The 24052-nt window shown below is 41.7% G+C and overlaps 1 long non-coding RNA gene across 1 annotated transcript in view; it reads right to left on the reverse strand.

The window, feature by feature from the left end:
* Positions 1-1127: 1127 nt before the first annotated feature.
* Positions 1128-24052, reverse strand: part of LOC123952752 — a 28454-nt gene continuing 5529 nt past the window's right edge. The window contains exons 2-3 of the long non-coding RNA XR_006820705.1: positions 3421-3524; positions 1128-1325 (exon numbers count right to left, since the gene is read on the reverse strand). This is a non-coding gene — a long non-coding RNA (uncharacterized LOC123952752). The remainder of the gene's footprint in view (positions 1326-3420; positions 3525-24052) is intronic.

The raw sequence follows: 24052 nt of genomic DNA on the forward strand, positions 1-24052 counted from the left end.
TTAAAATGCTGCTTCCTAGGTAAAACCCAGTGAGACCACCTATGGATTTTTTTTTTTTTTTAAGATTTTATTTATTTGAGAGAGAGAGAGCAAGAGAGAGAGCACAAGTTGGGGAAGGGAGCAGGGGCAGCGGGAGAGGGAGAAACAGGCTCCCTCCCTGCCATCTGAGCAAGGAGCCTGGAGGGGGAGGTGATTGATCCCAGGACCCCCAGATCATGACCTGAGCTGAAAGCAGATGCTTAACTGACTGAGTCAACCACCCAGGAGTTCCTGGATAAATTTTTTTTTTAAGATTTTATTTATTTATTTGAGAGAGAGATGGAGAGAACATGAGTAAGGGGAGGGGCAGAGGGAGAGGGACAAGCAGACTCCCCACTGAGTGGGGACTCCCACCGGGGCTCCCTCCCAGGACCCTGAGGCTTTGACCTGAACCAAAATCAGACGTTTAACTAACTAAGCCACCCAGGTGCCCCTACCTATGGATAAATTTGATGTTCATTAATTCAGAGTAGGAAGAAAAAGGTAGTTTTTTTCACTGTGCCCACCAACCAGTACATTTTCAATTACCATAATTTTCTGGGATCGTTAATAACTGCTCCAGTTTCATGGATTTTTCCATGTATGAAGCAAGATTCTTCTGTGTACAAGCATGATTGATTCTATTTTCTAAAGATGTCCACACTAATATCATCCTGGCCACACACTCTCCCCCAAATGGGATACTGACATTCCTTCACTGAGAGGCAGGGTCGCTTTGAACCTGGGGTGGGAGCGGGGTAATCTACGGTCTCCACAAACAGGATAAGGCAGAAATAACCCTTTGTGACTTCAAGATTAGGTCATAAAAGGTGAGGTGGCTTCCACCTGGCCCCTTCTCCTTGGGACCATTGCAGCAACCCCATGGGAGGATGTCTATGGCAGCAGCATTCCCAAAAGATTCTCTGATTCTATCTTCCTTAGTTCACTGCTGGTGCTCTTTCAAGTTTTACCCATTTCAGTCCTGAGCGGAGTGAACAGAGGCAAGTCCTCTGGCTGGGTTTCCCTAAAAGGAACCTGGCAAGATAGAAAGGTGAAGCAGGATTGGGTACTTGCCATTGGGTTTGCTATGGTGGTTGTGCTGTGTTTTGCTTCATCACATCACCAGTTTTCACTACCTAAATAGAAACACTCCGTGCAATCTTTGTCACACTGGTTTTATTTTAAGTAAACATAGGGAGGTGGGACAAAAAAAAATGGCTATTAATCAGAACTTCAGCCCTGAGCAGGTGCCTTCAGAGCCATCCAAGTCGAACAGTTGTTTAGAGGTCATTTGTAACCAAGGCGATCTGTAGTGGACAGGATCAAAAATGATTAGTTATCTCCTTCAGAATTCACGGTTACGGTCATCTCCAGAGACTCTTGTTCTGCAGCTCACTTCTGAATACTGTAGCAAGAGATGAGCTGAGAACTCATTCAAATGGGATTGGTAAAAAAAAGTCACGAAAATATTGCTTCTAATTAGGCAAGCCTAATGCTCGAGTGACTGTCAAAAACAAAAATGAAAACAAAAAAATCAAAACACGAAAGCAGTGTATTTCATTATTTTTTCCTTCTGAATAATAAGCTTCTCGAGACCATGCTGATATGTATTCGTCTTTCCTTTCAAATACAGAATCGAGGGCTTTGCAGCCTGGTTTCTCACCTGTCCTTGCCTAGACCAGCACACAGCTAGTAAAGAGGGCAGGAAGGAGGTCTGCAACCCGGTAGTAAGCAGTGGAGTCACCATCCCCCTTCCAGCTTCGGCACCCCACCCACCCCTCGCTGCAGCCTCAACATGTGGCTGATGAGGCATCTCTCCTACTTGGTTATTTCCAGGCAGGATCATCTAGTGGTAAGGGCTTGTTGCCTACATGATTCGGTTTTAACCCTGGCTTAGTCACCTGCCACGTGGTTTAACCGCTCTGTGCCTCAGCTTTCCCATCTGTAAAATGGCAATGATAGTAGTATCTACCTCCTAGAGCTGTGGCAAGAGTCCATAAATTAGTATCTGTAAAACACTAAACGAGGGGCCAGTACATATTAACCACCTAATAAATGTTAGCTATTATGACTATCACCTAGGAATGTTGCAAAATCATAATTACAACACATTATATTTTATTGTCCTCTAGCTGCAAACCATTAAATCACCATATAGACAAACATTAGCCAGAACCTTTGTTATTTCAGTTCCTAAACACTTTGCTATGAGATCCAAAATGTAACAGATTGGAGTGGCTAAAGTCAATGAAGACTAACGAGAGGTTTCAGTATTCTTTTTTGCCAGTGATCCTACTTCTAGGAATGCCATCTATGGAAATTTTCAAATATGCAAGCACCAGGTACAAAGAGGCTCGTTGCAGTGTTATTTATATGGTGAAGAAGGAGACCCAGCCTACCTTAGGAACAATCTAAGAATGATTGAAAAACACTACAAATATTACGAAGCCACTAAGAGGGGTGCTTTTGGTAAATGTTTACTGATCAGTAAGTAAATGATCATAAAATAAAGGCAAGTGGAAAAGTTGGCTTCACCAGACCACATTTAGTAATTATGGACGCACAACGGCAGAGAAAACTAAAGTCTATGGAAATGCATCAAAATGTTCACAGTGGAAGGATTTTGTGCATGGTTTTTGTTTATATTTCTTGACAGTTTTTGGATTCACAAATTATTTTATATTTGAGGAAAACATAACTCATACAGCCAAAATATTTAATAAAGACTCAGAAGACACACTGGGGACTAACAGGAACTGAACCCATGTCTCCTAAATACCTAGGTATTTTCTCTCTCTCTCTGTGTGTGTGTGTGTGTATGTGTGTGTGTGTGTGTGTGTGTGTTCGCCCCAAGCGTTACCAAATAACTGTAACTGTGACCAAACAACTGTGACCAAACAACTGAGACAGGTGTTGCTATTCTTCAACTTATCTTTGCTTCAGACAGAAAAACTGAGTAATTTCTTGGCTAAAAAACAGAGAAAGAGAGAGAGAGAGATGGGTGAGGGCGGTTGGGGAGGACAGCAAGGGCTTCCTAAGACATTAGGGTGCAATTTGGCATTAACTCATTACCACTATATGTTTTCACAACATCAGGTAGAAATATCCTTGGCCCCTAGCAAAATGGAAGAGACCCCTCTACCAGTTCCTTTGGAAGAGGTTTAAAAAAATGAAGTCTGGGTTTAAAAAAAATAAATAAAAAGAAAGCAAAATAATACTAATGCAAACAGGACATCAGTCAAGTCCAAATAGACAAGAAACAGAATTCCATGAATTCCCATGTCCCTTCATGCCACGCCTTGCTAATAAAGCTCTCTCTTTGAATCCTACACCTAAGGAAAGATTACTAGGGAGAGCTGTGCTCTGGAAGGGCTCAGAAGCATCAGGGAAGGTCAGTTTTACCTGCAGGCCATCTAATTCCCTTCAGACAGGTGTCCAGGTACTGCCCTCAGCCTGGGGGCCTTTCCCCTTCAGGGCAGGGAGCCTTGCAGGAGCTGCGCTTTGGCCTGAAAGGAAAGGTTAATAAAATTAGGATTATTTATGATACTGGAGTGATTTAATAATATTTTTCAAGAACCTGAAGGATTTATGTACAGGAACTGCTGTTTTAGTAACTAAACCCTTTTGGATGGACTCCAAGATAAACTAAGTCTTGTCTGGTTTCCGCCCCGAGCCCCTCCACCTTTTCCAGTTTCTCTTGGCAGAGAATCTCTTCTACTTCACTGAAGGGTGATGGTCAAGGAGATGACCTTCCTGGCTGCTTTATGTACACTCGTCCCACCTCAAAATGTCTCTCAGCTTCTCTTTGTTCCTTCAAATCTCAAAGGCGGAATCGAGAGGGGAGGAGTAACATTTGCTGAATGCCTGCTGCATGCCAGGAGCTGGCAGATACATTAGCTCATTTAATTCCCACAAACACCTTGTGAGGTAGGCATAATTATCCCTATTTTGCTTGTTAGGGGATAGAGGAAATTTATTCTTTTAGCAGCTGGTAGAAGAATTCCTCTAGGGGACGGAACCATCTTTGTGGGAAAATGCCTTATTCAGCCTCTTTGGGCTGTAAAGCAGGGATATGGGGCAATGTGTGGAGAACTGGGGGTTGGAGGAGACTGGGGGCTCCCCACTCAGAAAGAAGAGCCAGAAGCAAGAGGAGAGCAGGAGGTTTATAAAAAGACTGTGGGGCGGGCTGAGGGGCACAACATGCTCCACTCTCCCAAGGGACACTCTTTTGATCGCCAATAAATGCGCTAAGCTTATGAAATGCTTGCTAAACGAGAATTCTCAGAATGGGCTTGTTGGCACAGGGTGAAACAGAAGCCCCCTGTGTGGCACCTGAAATGGTGATGGGTGGTACCAGAGGGATGTGTTTCCTTACTCAAAGAGTAGGAAATCCTCCCTTGACACCCGGGCTATATCAAGGGGCAGGCAGGGGGACTGAGGCTCAGAGAAGTCAAACCATGTTATTGAGATCAAACAGCAGTGATGAAAACATGCATCACCAGCCAAGACTGAAGTGACCCTGGGTCTGTTTATCCCCAATGTCCTTGGTGTTTTCTCAAACCTACAGATTGCTAAGTGAGGTGGCTCTCTCCTCTCCAAGGCCAGCTCTTCCCCTGGTGTACTCCATCCAATCCTAGTCATAGCAGCAAGGATTTACTAAAGGCCTACTTGATGCCAGGCATGGCTGCATGCATTTGCTCTTCCAGTCCTCGCAACATCATATACAATTATTGGGATTTCAGAACGTGAGAATTGCTACTTAGAGAAGCGAAGACACTAGCTCAGGGCCCCACTGCTGGAAGTGGTGAGACCAGACTGATTTGTTCTCTCCTCTCACCCCTTCCCACCTCCATCAGGAATGATTCCTCCAATTAACCCATTCCTTCCCTACCATACCCTGGGCTGCTCCCCGAGATAGGACCTGGTGGGGTACGCAGAGGTCATGTAGCTCAGCTTGGGTCAAAGTCATTCTGACAGCTCAGGCTAGTAGTGTAACTCCAGGGTTGGCAAACCTTTTCTCTATGGGGCCAGACAGTAAAACATTTTCAGCTTTATGGGCTGGAAATGATCTCTGAGGCCAACTGCTTCACTCTGCCTTTGTAACATGAAAGCAGCCAGAGACGTAAAGGAATGCGCATGGCTGTGTTCTAAAAAGGCTTTATTAATGGACACTGAAATTTGAATTTCATATATTTTCTGCATGTCACGAAGTGTTATTCTTCTTTTGCTTTCCCCTCCAACTATTTAAAAAGGTAAAAACCATTCTCAGTGCAAGAGGCACATAAAAACTGGAGGCTGGCTGGATCTGGCCCATGGGTCACAGCTTGCTGACCTGTGGTTTTAGTAAATGCTCCCTCCTCTGGGGTTCCACATCCAGCTGGGCCCACATCCAGGCTGAATGGCCTCTGGGCTGGGCTTTGATCCTTTTTTCCTCTCGCCTATAAAACCACACATGTTCGGTTCCTGAGCTTCTGCACATTGCTCTCTCTTTAGGAGCTCTCCTCCAATGCTATAGCTTCTCCTGCTGAACCAGAAGAAAGGTTGTCTGCTGTCCCTAAAGGAGGTGGCCATAAGATAAGACAGAACTGCCATCACTTAGGTGACCCGGTGAAGCTATGCTCCAGGGCAGGTGAAAGGAGTGTCACCCTAAGGCTAGGACAAGCTTTGAGAATAATATGCTTTCAAATAGATGGAACACCCTCGAAGGAAATCTCTAGGAAGGGTGGAGAAGACCCTGCTGAGAATGTGACTCCAAGGAAGGAGTTCCTGGAGCCCAAAATGGAAATGGTTTTCTCATCCCAAGAGGCCAAGACGGGAGGACAAGGTATGGTAGGAAAGGTGAAGAGCAGGCATGCAATTCAGACCACTGCCAGGGGCAGCCTACGTCCAGACCCAGAAAAATGATTAAAATGCCCGAATGAGGGCGCCTGGGTGGCTCAGTGGTTTGAGCCGCTGCCTTTGGCTCAGGTCATGATCTCAGGGTCCTGGGATCGAGTCCCGCATCGGGCTCTCTGCTCGGCAGGGAGCCTGCTTCCCTCTCACTCTCTCTGCCTGCCTCTCTGCCTACTTGTGATCTCTGTCAAATAAATAAATAAGAAATCTTAAAAAAAATTTAAAAAAAAATGCCCGAATGAACAATGGAGAATAACTGCTAACATTCATTAATAATCTGCTATATTCCAGGCACTATATTGTGGGGTTCTTTACATATCTTATTTAATCCTTTTAACACTCTGATAAAAATAGGCATTAAAAAAATTTCCTTGCATTTATTCAAGAAATGCAAATATTATCTTCTATGTAGCAGACACTGGGCTAGATGCTGAAGACAGGTGAATAAACAAAAGCAGACCTTGTACCTGCTTTCATAAAGGTGATAGTCTAGTACCGAAACTGGCAAACTTTTGCTACAAAGAAATAGCGAATATTTTACTAGGTCATAAAGTCTCTATTGCAACTACTCCTCTCTGCCATTGTCATACAAAAATGGCCATAGGTAATATGTAAATAAGTAGGCTTGCTCATGTTCTGATAAAACTTTACTTACAAAAACAGGGTACAGACCAAGGCTGGCTATAGTTTGCTGAAAACTGCTGTAGCCTGAGACAAACATTAAGCAAATAATTTCACAAATAATAACCACTAAGAGCTATCACATCAAAGTTCCTCATAACAAAAAAGCCTATAATAGGAGAGAGTTTACGTATTTAGGGAGATCAGAGATTTCCTAGAGGAAGTTGGCTTAGATCTAAATGCAGAAATTACTGAAGAGGGAGGCAAGAATTATTCCAGAGGAATTGGTATGTGCAAAGGCCCTGTGGTAGAAGGGAGCATAATGAACACAAGACTGAAGGACTGTTTATGTGGTTGGAGCAGAAAGAGTGGCTAAAAAAGGCATATAGGGCCCAGATCACAAAAAGATCTTAGGGATCTTCTTAGGGAATTAAGTCTCAAATTAAGTACAGAAACTATGGCACAAGAAGTTAAGTAACATGCTCCAGGCAGTATAGGTAGCAAGCAATAAAGCTAGAAGTCCCTAGTCTGTTTACTTCCAGACCTAACTTCTGTATTATTTTTGTTCACTTTGGTTTTATGTTTGGCTTGTGTCTTTATAAACCCCTTTATGAAATTCCAAAATCTCTCAGCAAAATTAAAAGGAAAGGGAATTCTGTTTATACCTAGGTTGGAAGGCTAGCCAAGCCCTGACATCAGCTGAAAACCAAAGTAAACCGGGTGGAGGAGTCCTAGTTTGAAAGAAGGAAGTACAAGCACTGGAGATAGCTGTCTACTCTCTTTCATCTCAAATGTGCCCTTATACGGAGCCTTATTATATTGTCCTTATAGTCAATGTCAAAGAGTGGTCTTCAGAATATTGCCAAATTCCTGCAACCTGCTCTGACATTCCTCTCTCTCTCTCTTTTTTAAAATGTTTTTATTTTTAAGTAATCTCTACACCCACCATGGGGCTTGAACTTACAACCCTGAGATGAGGAGTTGCCAGGCAGGTGCCCCTCTGATGTTCCTTCTTGATCTAGCCCCTGCCCACCTCTCTAGCTCTGTCATCACCACCTCCCCTCCTTTGAGAAAACTGAATGACGAGCTGCTCCATGAAACTCCCTGCTCCCTCTTTCCTTCTGCTGGAAGAGCCAGGCCATCTCTGCCCTTCTGTCTGGATGCTTTCACTTCCTGAAGAATCAACTTGGGAATTACTCTTCAGGCTTCTGGTTTTGCAGAGAGCCTTTTAGGCCTGTTCTCTACCTAGCCTGAATGCTGTGTTCCTCCTCTATACTCACACGGCTAACATCCTAAACTCCTGCTCATGGCCAGCTTCACTTACTGGCCTCTGAGCTGATAAGCTCTGTGACAGCAAAGAACTTCTCTGATAGGCATTTAGCATTTTCTATGTAGAGGTTAATTTGTTTAACATCACTTTCCATGTGGAGGTTAACTTGCTTAACTTGTTGTTAATCTACTTGTTTCTGCCTCCTAATTACTCTCATATTTCTCCTTGAGAGGTCCTAGAATCAGCAGTTCTCAAAGTGGGGTCCCTGGTCCAACAGCATCAGCATTATCTGAGAACCTGCTAGAAATGCAAATTCTCAAGCCTTCCTCCACCTCTATAATCAGACACTCTGAGGGTTGGCATCCAGCAATCCATGTTTTTAATAAGCCTCCAGGTGATGCTAATGGTCTCTAAAGTTTGAGACCTGCTGCCTTGTAGGAAATCATTGCTCATTAAGTTGTTGTTGATTCCCTAAAGATAGTACCCACTTATTTTCAATCTGGAAATGAAAAAGCCATTGAGGAAATGACAATGGAAGATTTATTAGGCTGGATTTTTAGAAAAGGAATTTTCTGACATGGTATTTCAAAATAAATAACTAGTTCAGAGAAGGCCCTCTTTCATATGCCTTAAAAATAGGACTAATTCTCCTCTGTCTGACTGAGTCTGGTTTGGGTGTAGTCATGGAGAAGGACAGGGGTTTGGACAAGATAACCCCCCTAGGTGCCTTCCAGGGCTCATGTTCTCTGCTTTTAGGATAGTCTATGCACCGCAAAAGAAATACAAGTTAGGGAGCAGCTCGTCATTAGTAGGGGACTTTGGGCTTTCCACCCACAAGGAAGTTTATGCTTTTATTCCCCTCATACGTTGAGTCTGTGCCAGTCTATACTCATAAAGAGAGATGACCAGGACCTTTCGAAAAAGGTAATTGTTTGTTTTTAGGTCATAAAAATGAATCCTTGCATTGTTTTCAAAGGAACATGCTCTTCATGCAATCTATACAAACTGAATGACAAGTAGGTGAGGCCCAAGATTGGGAAGATAAAACTTCATTTGTTGATTTTTGGCCCTGGAGTTGAAACAATGGGACAAAGGAGTGGCTTGTTGGTATAAGCTCTATAAAACACAATAATATTAGTCATGTAAACAGAAGAAAATAGGAGAGGCTTAATGAGATAAATTACACCAAGTCACCACATTAGGGATTAAAATATTCTGATAAAGCAAACACACTAAAAGGTCCAAAAGAGAGGATAAAGGGAAGAGTGATAACTTCAGATTTGGAAAACAATGGGTCTTTTTATCCAGGGAGCTGACAAGAGGAGCTTTCAGAGGCTGTCTGAGCTGACTGAGCGCCCATTAAGATCCTACTTTTCATCCAAAAAAAAAAAAAAAAAAAACACACACCAAAAAAACCACCCTCTACTCAAACCGCTGGCAGACAAAGCCAACACATTCTTTTCTTCTTTGCTTCCCTATTCTTTTTTTTTTTTCCCCTTCACAATTGCAAAGCAATCCATTTTGCTATATACGTTTGTGAAGGGAATAAAAGCGTTCACAGGTTTCCAACTCTCTATTTGCATTCGCTAGATTTGTTGGCCTGACTTGCAAAGTGTGAATCGGCTGCTGTTCTCCAGCTCAGGGGAAAAGAGCCAACTTATCACTGTTTAAGATTGCCCATGTACCTGTGTGAACAGTAACTTTTCCTAACCGATTTTATAGGGACATTTGAACAATGGAAGTATAGTGCACGGATTTGTGCTATTTAAGCTAATAGCGCTGCGAGGTCTTGAATAGATATTCTCTATTTCTATAGCTGTCTTTATTAAGTGTATATCTATAACTGTGAAGAAAGAGAACTTTTCCCAAAACTTGGAACAGGTAAATTCTCACTGGTTCATACTACCTTAAACTTCTTGGCAAAGGTGATGAGGTTGCCAGAAGCCAATGAGCACTTAAAAAACAACAGAATAAATAGTAGTAACAACAACAACAACAATAATAATAAATAACCAGGCTCTCAGACCTAGCTCAACAACAACAACAACAGCAACAACAACAATAATAATAATAAATAACCAGGCTCTCAGACCTAGCTCAACAACAACAACATCAACAATAATAATAATAAATAACCAGGCTCTCAGACCTAGCTCAACAACAACAACATCAACAATAATAATAATAAATAACCAGGCTCTCAGACCTAGCTCAACAACAACAACAACAACAACAATAATAATAAATAACCAGGCTCTCAGACCTAGCTCCAGGTCAGGAGCTGACAATACCACTGCTAGAGTTAGGTCTGCAGCCGAGCTTTTCAGGAATATTCCTCTTGGGCATCAAAACTCAAGCCTATGGGAAAAAACAAAACAAAACAAAAAATACTCCAGCGCCAGTATTTTCACAATAAGCTTTTGACTTTTTTTTTCTTTTGGTTGCTTTTATTATTATTTATTTATTAATTTTTATGTAGGCCTCATGCCCAACTTGGGGGCTCGAACTCATGACCCTGAGATCAAGAATTATATCTTCTTCTGATTGAGCCATCCAGGAACCTCTTTTTGGGTGTTTTTAGAAGTAGTATGCATGCATTTGTTAGGGAAAATATTAAAAATACTAAAAATGCAAAAAAAGAATTAAAACAGCCTTGATCGTAAGACCTACATAAAGCCATATTTTGGTTTATTTCCTTCCAGGCTTTTTTCTGGGCATATGTTAAGATATGCACACACATACAAATGCACACAAGTACTACCCAATTCAATACCATCCTGTGATATACTAATATCAAATACTATTGCATTATGTACTTTTTTCACTTAATAATTCTATATACTTTCTTGCCAATAAATTTTTTTTTTTGCCAATAAAAATTTGAAAGCAAAGGTTATAAATTAATAGCCAATGAAGAGGTCTGATTGGCTCATACAATGGTCAACTAAGTGGAGCTGAGGAATGGCGAATCCTGTGAGATGGGGCCTGTGCTCTCAACTTAAGTCTCCACTACTCCATCGTTCTCCCTCTGAGGCTGCAGCTACTATGCCTAATTTCACTTGCGCTCTTAAAAAAATAATGATGATGATAATAATAATAATAATAATAATAATAATAGTAAGGCTAAGAGGAAAGTAAAACAATCGTTCTCTTCTCCATGTCTCCACTTTATATCCAGACTACTTCACTCACTTCCATTGCTGCTTGTTGGCGCCCAGGTTTGGGATCCTTTTACTAAAGCATGGTTTGTAAAAGCTTTAGAAAATACAGCAGTGGGGTACCTGGGTGGCTCAGTTGGTTAAGCATCCAACTCTTAGTTTTGGCTCAGGTCATGATCTCAGGGTAAGATCAAGCCCCACGTTGGGCTCTGTGTTTAGCCAGGAGTCTGCCAGAGATTCTCTCTTTCACTTACCCCCTGCCCTTACCCCTTTGCTCTCTTGCATGCTCTCTCTCTAAAATAAATAAAATCTTTAAAAAAAAAAAGAAAGAAAAAAATATAGCATTATGTGACTTCCATAATTTACTGAACCAAATCACTGCTGTTGCATACTCTAGTTGTTTCCAGTTTGTTGATATTACCAATAATACTGGAAGGAACATCTTTTTACATAAATGTAAAAGAGACGTTCCTAGAAGTAGAACTGATTTCGAAGGGTAGGAGTATTTTCTTTTTGATATATGCTTCCAAATGCATTTCAGAAAAATTGCACCAAACGCATTCTACTAACAACAGGAGACTTCGCTTATTCCCTATTCTCTATGCCAGAGCATTACTATATGTTTTGGTAAAAAGTAGTCGCCAATTTGGGGAGTTAAAAGTGCCATTTCAGAGAGCACCTGGGTGGTTTGGTCAGTTAAGAGTCTACCTTTGGCTCAGGTCAACATCTCACAGCGCAGATAGAGCCCAGAGTGGGCTTCCTGCTCAGCAAGGAGTCTGCTTCTCCCTCTCCCTCTGCCCCTTCCCCAACTCCTGTGTGTGCTCTCTCTCTCTTAACAAAATCTTGGGAAAAAAAAAAAAAAAGTGGCATTGCAGGCACTATGCCGAGTGAAATAATTCAGAGAAAAACAACTACTGCATGATCTCAGTTATATATGGATTTTTTTCAAAAGGCATTTAAGAAATAATAAAAATAAAAATCGCAGGGCTTAGTTGGTAGAGCACATAATTCTTTTTTTTTTTAAATTTTATTTATTTGACAGAGAGAGAGCGATTACAAGCAGGCAGAGAGGCAGGCAGAGAGAGAGGAGGAAGCAGGCTCCCCGCGGAGCAGAGAGCCTGATGTGGGGCTCGATCCCAGGACCCCGGGATCATGACCTGAGCCGAAGGCAGAGGCTTTAACCCACTGAGCCACCCAGGCGCCCCGAGCACATAATTCTTAATCTTGGGGTTGTTTGAGCCTCATGTTGAGTGTAGACCTTACTTTTAAAAAAAAGCATTTTTAATATGAGTTCACACACATTTTTTCATATATAGACAATTATATTTTCTTTGGGAATTGCCTATTCTAATTTTTTTATGTGTGTGGTTTTTTTTTTTTTTTGACATACTGAAATATTTAACATTCATGAAGTCAAACCTGGCCATACTGTGTTTCCTTCCTTTGCTTGTATGCTTACAAAGTCTCTACCTTGTGACTGGGTAAAATTTTATGTGTATTTTCTCCTGTTCTTCTGTTGTTTTCCTTTTTACATTTATGCTTTCAGTATCCCTTTTGCCCTCTCAACAACAATGGCCAGGGCTTCACAGTGAAACTCTGTTTCATGGCCATGTGGCACTATATGACCCAGGATTACGTCTCCTCGTGCTTCTCTAACTCTTCTCCATTTCCCACAATAGCTCCTTGCATATTCACAATCCTTTAAATATTTTGTAGACTGACATATGCTTCAAAAAATGATTTGGGGAATATCATAAAAATGCAGTGGTTTGGGGGACCTGAGTGACTCAGTCGGTTGAGAATCTGCCTTCAGCTTGGGTCATGATCCCAGGGATTGAGCCCCACATTGGGCTCCCTGCTTGGCAGGGAGCCTGCTTCTCCTTCTCCCTCAGCCTGACACTTCCCCTGTTTGTGCTCTCTCTCTGTCAAATGAATAAATTAAAAAAATCTTTAAAAAAGAATGCAGTTGTTCTACTCCCTGAGGTGGGATCCAGAAAAATGCAATTTTTACCAAGCACCCAAGAGAATTTTTCTCCAAAGTGATGGAAGAACTGCTGGGTGGGCCCTTTTACCAATCTGCAATCCATCTATATCTATATCCCCATGTCTACGCAGAACTACATCCACATCCATTATCCGTGTAGTCCCCACCGAACACCTGTAGCTATCTCCCAGGTATCTCAGACTCAATCTAAAGCACAATTCACTACCTCGCCACTCAAAACTGCTCATCTGCTAACAACAAAAGGTTTCCCTGCCCCAGATCTGAATCAACCATTTCTCCAAGGATCTCCAATATCTTTTATTAGATAATGGTATTTAGAAACTAAGGTCTGGGCACTGTATACCTACCATTATCTTGTTTTACTTTGAACGGTTTCCTCGGGACACAGTTCCAGCAGTGAGATTACTGGCTTACAGAAGATGAAATATTTTATGGCTCTTGATTCAATATTGACAAAGGTACAACCAGTCCCTTCGTGGGCCCTGTTGGGACCATATATCTTTGCCTCTCCTCCCTCAGCTTGTGTCAGTTGCTAATACTGAAGCGGTAGCATTACCTAACATTGTCCTCCTGATATGAGAAGTTCAGGGGAGAGTATTGACATACAGTTCCTATCCCTGCCTTCTCTAGTTCCCCAGGGATCTTTGCTGATGGAGATAATAGACACATCCTGAACAAGAGCCAAAAGGGGAAGAAAGAACTAGGTGGGCAACTGCACTAACCAGCTCCCCCTTATGCCCCTTCTCCAAATTAGTGCATGTCTGGTACATTTGTAGAGGAAGACGGGGCCAAGGCCAGGACCTGAAAACAAGGCGTCCCACTTGCCTTTACCTCCTTAGTCTATGCACCTTCAGAATGCAGAAATGCCAGACTAAGCTGGCCTTTCACGATGACAGTGAGAAAAAGAGAAAGATGGGCATGATTTCTGAAATTTAATGAACAGTAAAAACATCGACAAAAAATGTGTTGCCCGGGTGAGCATACTGGAGAGAATGGAGGATGGAGAGAAAGGTAGCCATGAAGAGGGTAGAAAGGGGGCAGAAATGTGACTTCTCCCAGATTCCCTTAGAGTTATCATAAGAGGGGGATGGGATTCCCTCTCCTACAAGTACTACCAGGCATGCTCTCCAAACACTTTTATTCTTCTTTGCCTCAGGTAAAGCCCACATTTACTCACCTAAACTAAGTCCAAAAAGACACTGTGAGGCCCTTGGAAAGAATAAGACTTGCTACAAGCTGTCTTGAATTCCTTAAGGGCGAGAAGTGAAGAAAAAACACTGGAATTAAAATAAAAAGCTTAAGGGCACCTGGGTGGCTCAGTGGGTTAAAGCCTCTGCCTTTGGCTCGGGTCATGATCTCAGGGTCCTGGGATCGAGCCCTGTATCGGGCTTTCTGCACAGTGGGGAGCCTGCTGCCTCCACTCTGCCTGCCTCTCTGCCTACTTGTGAACTGTCTGTTAAATTAAAAAAAAAGAGAGAGAGAGAGAGCTTGGTGAAAAAGAAAAGAAAAGGAAAGAAAAAAAAGATGCCAGGGAAGAATCAGTGCAGACATTGATCATCCTAAAAAATCTTGTAACTGGCCCAAAACGTGCCACTACCACATTGCTGCTGTTGGTGAGCTTAGGAGCGATCTCTTCCTTTTACGGTTCTTCTGATGCTTCTGGCTGACAGGAAGTCCTGACATCTCCAAACTGGACTACTCTGAGTCTAGCTCCTTCAGTTAAATCCAGAGGTTAGGCCTTAGCTGAAGGGGTGGTCAGTAATTCACCCAAGAGGCAGCCGGCCTTTGGGCTAAGAACACTGACTGTAACGTGGCCTGCCTCTCACTAGCTGTGAGATTTGGGGCTCGGTTTCCCATTTGTGAAACGGAGATGTATTCGTCAGGGTTCTCTACAGAAACAGAACCAACGGGAGATATGCGGTGGGAGGGAGAGCGTTATTACAGGAAATGGCTCCTGTGATTATGGAGGCTGAGAAGGCCGCCTACAAGCCAAAGCCAGTGGTGTCATTCAGTCAGATTCTAAAGGCCCAAGAACCAAGAGAGTTGATGGTGTAACTCTCAGTTGAAGGTCGAAGAGTGAACAAGGATTGAAACCATGGTAGGAGTGGTGGGAATGGTGAGAGTGTAAATCCCAGCCAGAGTCTGAGGACCAGCAGTGCGGTCAGAGGGCAGGAGAAGATGCATGTCTCATATCAATGGAAGAGCAAATTTGCCCTTCTACCTTTGTTGTTCTATTCAAGGCCTGTGCTGACTGGATGATACCCATTCACACCAGTGAGAGCAAACTTCTTCACTTAGTCCGTTTCAAATGCTAATCCCTTCCTGAAATCCTGCCCCAGTTAGGCCCAGAAATAATGTTTTACCAGCTCTCTGGGCATTCCCCCTTAGTCCAGTCAAGATAACGCATAAGATTAACCATCAAAGGTGATAACAGTACTGACTTCAGAGTCACTGTGAGTAAGAGCTGAATTTGTATGTAAAGTACTCAGAACAGGAACTCAGAAACAATGGTTAGAAGGTGTTGATGATAGTGGTGACTACAAGGTGTCAAGCGGCATCTTCCTTCAACAGGCAGGTACTGAAATTCCCTCTGATCACTGCTATAGTTTGAAAAGTCCCCAAACTATGCTTCAGGGAATGCTACCGTTTCAGGAGCTGGGCCCAAGTAATTCGTTGTTACAACAGAGTAATGACCGTCTTCCCTGGCCCTCTCTCTACCAACTGCAGGCCAAGTTAAGTTAATGGATATAATTTTTTAACTTAAATTTTCATCCCATTAGTTTTTACACCTTTAGTGCTAAGTGAGCGTTTGGAAAGAATTAATGAGTAGAAAACAATTATTGGAAATGCTCAGAAACCGTCACCCAGGCATAGCTTAATAGCCAGATTATTTTTCATGAAGATGTACACAATTGTTTCTATTCTAGATTGTATAAATATAAGAGTTACTTTCTGCTGGTAAAATTAGTCTTAATTTGTATGAGAGAATTATGTCAGTATTCGGGTTCCCTGCCAAGAGGATAGGTAGTGTCCAGGTTCAGTGCTAGCCGAGAGAATCTGGGTCCCCAACATGAGGTACTGAAGGCCTTCAGGCCATCTCCAGACACATGGCTCCTCTATTTCGTACAAGGCTCAATGAATGTTAACACCCAGCTGAACATCAGCATGGACTATCTTATGGGTTTATTCTTACTATTATTACTCATCGTTTAAAGTACTAGTTTTTTATGTCCCAGTTATACTTAAACTCCCTGACAGAAGAATTGACTTTTACATAGTTCTTTATGTCTTCAAGGTCTAGAAGAGAATTATAATTTTAGTGCATATCTAAATAAACACATTGGTTAATAACTTGTTGCCTGAAATGGATTACGCTTCAAAAATTTTTAACTTCCATTAACCACCCCCAAAATCAGACGTGTGGCAGCTAAGTCTTAATAATTAAGGGACTAGAAAATGTCTGCCTACTGAGGACCAAAAGGCCACAGTATGAGGTCTATAGCTGGAGCTCTATGAATAGGGCTTTAGCCCCAAAGACGAGTTGTTGCTGGGGAAAAAACCCTGCTCCACCAAAGTTCCACTGGCTTTAAAGGCTTGCTAGGGACCATCACTACCAAACTGTAAATGATTTGCACTTTTCTGGGTCCTAACAAGAGGCTTTTTCCCTACTGATTCCTTTTACATGTGGAAGAACTGTTGCTTTTGCTTTCTACATAGACCACTGAGCTAAACTTGGTGAAAGTAAATTTAGCTTGAGATTCTTATTGGATATCTGTTGAGATTAGGTAACTATACAGTATCCTGTCCTATCAGGACATTTTTCAAGATACGTGAATGATAGGATTCACAGAAGGAGGCGCTTATTGCACTGGAAACAAACATTTTCAGCCTTAACCTTCCACTCACAATAACACACCCCCCCCAACCACCACACCTCTCCCCATCACCATTTTGGCTGCTCTACTCAACCCAAAGGGATGATGGAAATGAGAATACTTCATACTTAGAAAAGAATCTCCTAATTCTAGCCCAGTACAGTTATGGACCTTCCAGTCCATTGTCATCCTAATGCCTGTGAACAAACATATTATTATGTGAACACACTTACTGAAAAAGAGGGGTGTATTTCAAAGGACCTATTTGAAGACATTGGATAACAGTTGACAGACTGCAAATCCTTAATATGCCTTCCCATTTTACTCTGAAGGAATTCTTACTGAGAAGGAATTTCTTATTGAGTGAAATTTAAGAACTAAGTACTACCTCCTGCTTGTTCATTATTCCTTCTCCATCTCCCCTCCTCCAATCCTGGGAGCCCAGTACTGTTAACAGCATAAAGATAGGCTTTGTTCTATCTTCCCAAACAGAACTTTTCCTGAAATGGCTGCCATGGGGGAGGGAAAGCTGGTAGGATTGGTCTTTGTACACCGCAATGCTAAATGTACTATGTTTTGTAAATCATAAGATTCTTTTTCTTTTTCTTTTTTTGAGCCTAATTTGAGTAGCCAGGATTGGTTACCTGATGGTCTAATTTTTCCAGACTGGAAATAGCTACACCTAGAGAGAAAAACTCCTTCCTTTCTTTCACTCTTCTCATAAACACAGGTTTTATATTTCAATTTTTTCCATCTTTCTAAAGTAGGCCTGATTTCAAATGAAAGATTTCAAATGAAGAAAGACACATAGAAGAGGTCCTAAAGAGTCTCTTGGTAGACACAGAATTGTTGAATTTAAAGATAATTGAGTTTGACTTCTACCATATAATAGCAACCCACAGCCATTAGGATTCTTACTTAGACAAGGCTCATCAATTCTCACTAAACCTTATTCACAGATTTGAGAGACCTTTGCCATTGCTAATAAAATAGATGATGTGAGGGGCGCCTGGGTGGCTCAGTTGGTTAAGCGGCTGCCTTTGGCTCAGGTCATGATTCCAGGGTCCTGGGATGGAGCCCCACATCGGGCTCCCTGCTCCACAGAGAGCCTGCTTCTCTCTCTCCCTCTACCTGCCGCTCGCTTACTTGCGCTATCTCTCTGTCAAATAAATAAATAAATAAATAAATAAAATAAAATAAAATAGATGATGTGAAAGGAAACTCTCTTCCAGGAAAGTGTTAGCTCCCAGTTCAAAAATAATCCTGAACCAGATCATACTCCTAAAAAAAGTTCCACTAATATCTAAATGACTTCCTAATTTCCATATGTGTTTCTCAAGGTCTTTCCAACACACAACTTTGTATTTGTGGGGTGAGATGATGTGACATTCAAGAGGAGCACATGTGAGACCTAATTCCATTAAGCTCTCACTGGTTAGCCACATTTTTTTCTTATTATATTATCTAAAGGGGCAACCCAGGGCATTTAGCCACCGAAAGCAATTGTCGTATGTTGTGATGAACTGTTGTTCATCATTTTTCATAGCCCTCCTACCCTAAATTCCATTTTTAACTTCCAAAAAGATATGTGTATTACTGTTATTTCTTCTTGAGGATGAAACAAGAATGTAGCAGCGGGGGACTGGGGGGGGCATTCAAGGTCAGTGGTTCCTGCCTTTCCCTGAGATCCACTTAACCTGTCCCCAAGAAACACCATGATAATGCACTTCTTGAGCCCCAGCAAACTGGGCCATGACCAGACCTAGACTAGAGTTCCACAGAAAATCCCTTTGGAATCCATGCTGCTCTGTGATTTTCCAGGCCACATCATGGCAGGGTTGGTACTTCCCCAACTGCTAAGGTAGGGGCTTCATCAAGCCCCAGCAGAAAAAGGGAAAGGAAACAAGGCTGTTAGGGCCAATCACTGTGTTAAGGACTACACTGTTGTCTTGGCTCATCTCACTCAGTCTAGCAACCACCATGAGAAACCTGGTGCTATCATCCTGATTTTATAAGTGAGGAAACTGGCCCAGAGAGGGGAAATGGTTTGGCCAAGCTCATATAGTAAGAAGCAGACAGGAATTCCATTTCAGGACCTTCTGTCTCTGAGCCTGGTACTCTTTTTATTATATGTTTGTTACGTTTTGTTTTGTTTGTTTCTAGGTTTGGGCATATGGGTGAGCCAGGAGGTAGGTGAGGGGTAACCTAGGATGTGGGCGCTAGGATGGGGATGCAGAGAAGGGAGGGGAGGAGGCAGAAAAGGGCTAGCAGAGCAGGGAGTGACAAAAGGATATGTAGGAAATTCCCGGAAGAGCCTTGAATCCTATTGATTTGGAACTATGACTGACTTTAAGGCAGGCATTATGATTTACTATTGTTAAGAAGTGTAAAGGAAAGAAACAATCTGTCCTAATGTTCTTGATTATAGTTTTGGGGTTAATGGCTTTCCATAAGTCAGAGGTGTTAATCAAATTAAAAAATTCTATAGCTGTGATGTTTCACTTTATGTCAATTTAACTGGGCTAAGGGATGCTCAGATAGCTGGTAAAACATTATTTCTGGTGTGTCTGTGAGTGTGTGTCTGGAGATGAGCATTTGATTCAGTAGCCTGAGTAAAGAAGATTGTCCTCACCACTGCAAGTGGGCGTCATCTAATCCATTAGGGGCCCCCAAATAAAATAAAAAGGAGGAGGAATGGCAAACTCTCCTCTTTTCTTGAGCTGGGATGTGAAGTTCCTGGTCCTCTTACCTCCAGACTCCAAAACTGATACCAGTGGTCTGAACTGGATAATATCACCAGCTGTCTTGGTTCTCTAACTTGCCAATAGCAAATGATGGGACTTCTCACCCTCCGTTACTGTATGGGCCTGTTCCTAACTTCAGTCCCCTACTGGTTTGGTTTCTCTGGAGAACCCTCACTAGGTACGACTGCGTAATTCAAAGCAGTGTTTTTGAACCAGGTGTTGCAACGTGTGCTTATGACTTATGTGTACGTGCATGTGGGAAAGACAGAGAACTAGACTGAGAGTTTAAAAATTGTATTTCTTACTATGGTTCGTGGTCAAAGATCCTTGAAAGCCATTGATTTTAAGAGGGCTTTGGAGGCTAGAAATAAATCCATTCACATTCAACAGGCCAAATGTTTCCAGACGTGTTACCAGTGCCCTGACTACATGTCTGCTGTCATCAGGACGTCTCAAACCGCTATTAATCATAGAACTAGCTAGGGCTCCCCTAATTTTGTATTTTTATTTTTAAAAATGTTATCATTTGTGAAGCTGTAAATAAGAACACGTTGCCCTCCTGTCCTAATCGAGTTAAGACTCACGGTCTCCCTCATTCCTCTGCTACTGAGCCTGTCTGTCTTTGCTGCTGTTGCAATTTGGGGTATGGATTGGGTGCTGTCAGAAAGCACTCGACTGATAGTGGCTGCATTTCTCTGCTGGCGGGCACAATTCCAGAGCCCTGAGGTATCTCTTAGCTCTGTTTGCAGGAATATAAATTCTTAAAGTATCAACCTTACTTCCAAAGTGCCAAGAGAAATCCTACCAAGCTTGTGGGCAAAATACATATAAACGTTTTTTCTATCAGTAGGTCAATGAGGGATGTGATCTAATGAGAGGAGTGAGAAATGGTACCTAAGTACTCAGCTGTGGGACATAGCTCCGAGTGAGCTCTCCTGAGTGCCAGGGTTCAAAACCAGCCCTCCCAACTGCGACTCTGGGAAAGTACTGGACTTCAGGTTTCTTGTCAATAAAACATGGGTGATAATGATACTTGCCAACAGCAATGATGTGAGGGTCAAATGAAGTGAAACAAACAAAGCACTCAGAAGAATGTCTGACACATATAGTAAGTGCTCAATAAATAAAGGTAAGCACAAATTTAGGAAATGAATAGGATGAGAATCTACTATGAAACAGGTGCACCACCAAAGAAAGGAATCCTATGGACTCAAGAAGATTGGTAACATACACACAACATAAAATGTATCACCTTAACAATTTTTTAAATTAAATTCAAAAAAAATTTTTAAGTAGGCCCCACACCCAGCATGGAGCCCAACCTGGGACTCGAACTCACAACCCTGAGATCAAGACCTGAGCCGAGATCAGGAGCTGAATGCTTAACCGATGAGCCACTCAGGCACCCCTTCACCCTTTTTAAGCACAGTTCAGTGGCATTAAGTATATTCACATGGTTGTGGTGCCATCACCACCATCCATCCAGAGGACATCCTTCAAGACTGAGACTCTGTACCTGTTAGGCAATAACTCCCATTCCTTCCCCTTCCCACCCCTGGCAACTTCCATGAATTTGCTTACTCTGCGTGCCTCCTCGTCCTACTCTGCATGGAATCATACAGTAGTTGTCTTTGGGTCTGGCTTATTCCACTGATCATAATGTCCTACAGGCTGTTCCATGTTGTAGCATGTGTCTGAATTTCTTTCCTTTTGAAGACCGGTTGACTCTTTAATGTATCAATTGACTTTTCTGAGTTTTCCGAAATTAAAGATGTAAATAGGATCACACCCCCTCTCCCAACAAAGGCAAATAACTTCTTGAAACCCTCCCTGGAGTTACCTGGAGATACCTGTCTCTGTAGAAATGCAAAGTGAAAAATCATTTTTCCTACGAAAGGTATGATTCCTTGAGGCAGGCTGTTTACATTAATCAACATTCCTCTAATACTTGTCAGTGTTTTGTAACACTTTTCCAAGTGCCAATTGTAGCTTGTCAGTTCTTCTGAAGTGTGGAGGCTGTGAATGGGGGAAACCAGAATGGTAACTCTGGTCCCCTAGGGGCTTTTTCTGTTAGGATGAAGCTGTAATTTTTATCATTTTCATTTTACACAATTGTTGCTTAGGTGGATGGTGGCTAGAAATATTGGGTGGACAGATTGGTCAGTATGTGAAAAGTCCCGGTCTCCCTCTATCTTCCTATTCAGCTCCCTGTAAGGTACTCAAGTTTTTTTGCACAAAGTTGTGGATTTAATCTGTTCACACACCAACCAGAAACTGCTTACCACTGTCACAGAAATTTTTCCTTTCAATAAACATAACGGTGATAGGAAAAACAAAAACACAAGCAACAGCTACGATGAAAGAAAAAGAAAAGATAGATGGGACCTTCTAACTGTCAGCTCTTGGATTATGCTTGTCCCTTTTCACGACTCTTTAGGGAAACTATTTATTTATTAGCATATCATAAATACATGCCTCTGTGATTCTAGATAAGCATAACATCAGTGTCCGAGATTTAGTGCTATTTTCATTTCTTTTAAGATTAATATTCAAAGCTTAGTACACAGAGCAATCATCTGTTTCAGCATTGTCTTTCAAAACATTAAGGAAATTCCAAAATCAAACCAATAATTTATAAATTTCACTGTGAGGCTCAGGCAATAAAAAGCGCAGTAGAACTACTATTTATAATGGGAAAGAAGAAATTAAAATTTATTTGCTGCTACCTTATTTTTCATAAAGTTTTCTTTTTTGTTTTATAGTAGACTTTCTGGTAATTCTGAACTTAATGGCCCACAAAAGGATGCATGAGAAGATTGCTAATGTAATGCATTAATTTATTTAAAGATTTCCATTTCATATTAATTGATAACTAAGGGTCATTTGAGACTATAGAGAAAACAAACAAAAATAACATAAATAATAAAAGAACTAAAGGATCTAGAGTGCAGTGGGTAATCCTTTGGTTATTAGTACGACAGCTTTTCCACGACCGGAGGAAAAAAACAAATAAACACAATACCATTTTCTCATACTTCTTAAAACTGGAAACATCATGAATCAATCTTTTTTTTTTTTTTTTAATTAATTTATTTATTTTTATTTGCTTATTTACAGCATAACAGTGTTCATTGTTTTGGCATCACACCCAGTGCTCCATGCAGTACGTGCCCTCCCTATTACCCACCACCTGGTTCCTCAACCTCCCACCCCACCCCACCCCCTCCTGCTGCCCCTTCATAACCCTCTGGTTGTTTTTCAGAGTCCATAGTCTCTCATGGTTCATCTCCCCTTCCAGTTTCCCTCAACTCCCTCTCCTCTCCATCTCCCCATGTCCTCCATGTTATTTGTTATGCTCCACAAATAAGTGAGACCATATGATACTTGACTCTCTCTGCTTGACTTATTTCGCTCAGCATAATCTCTTCCAGTCCTGTCCATGTTGCTACAAAAGTTGGGTATTCGTCCTTTCTGATGGAGGCATAATACTCCATTGTGTATATGGACCACATCTTCCTTATCCATTCATCCGTTGAAGGGCATCTTGGTTCTTTCCACAGTTTGGCGACCGTAGCCATTGCTGCAATAAACATTGGGGTACAAATGGCCCTTCTTTTCACTACATCTGTATCTTTGGGGTAAATACCCAGCAGTGCAATTGCAGGGTCATAGGGAAGCTCTATTTTTAATTTCTTCAGGAGTCTCCACACTGTTCTCCAAAGTGGCTGCACTAACTTGCAATGAATCAATCTTTTAACTACAAAGGAAATTTCCATTTTGGCACGTGAAGAAAAAACTAACACTAACCCTGAAATGGTTTTCTCACTTTTTATCATGAAAAATTTCAAACATACAGAAAAGTTGAAATACTAAAGGAGTGATAGATTCTATCCCTAAATTCTGTGACCGTACACCCTTTAGCAAATTTGCTTTCTCTTTCTGCACACATACTTTTTATTTGAGGTTGCAGACATATTCAAAGTTGCAGGCTTTACCAAGAATCTTCTCAGAACAACATCCTCCTACACAACCACAATCTTCTCACATCAAGAAAATTAACCATGATTCCATATTACCTAATATCTAGTCCACATTCAAATTGCCCAAGAAAGTCTTTCATAGTTGCTGGGGTTTTTTTGTGTTTGTTTTTTTAACAAGGAGCCAATAAGGATTCACATATTACATTTCCATCATATGCCTTTGTTTTTAGGGAACAGTCCTCCCCATTCCCTTCCCCACATCCATAACTCTGGCTTTTCATTTTTATTTATTTGGTTTTTTTGTTTGTTTTAAAGTAGGCACCACACTCAACTTAGGGCTTGAACTCAGGACCCTGAGATTTAGAGTCTCATGCTCTAATGACCAAGCCAGGCAGGTACCCCTAACATTGACTTTCTAAAGAGCCCAGGCCAGTTGTTTTGTGAAATTTCCCAACATTCTGTATTTATATCATTTGACTTGTTCATCTA

This window comes from Meles meles, chromosome 11 (assembly GCF_922984935.1).
Source record: "Meles meles chromosome 11, mMelMel3.1 paternal haplotype, whole genome shotgun sequence".
NCBI classification, from domain to species: Eukaryota; Metazoa; Chordata; class Mammalia; order Carnivora; family Mustelidae; genus Meles; species Meles meles.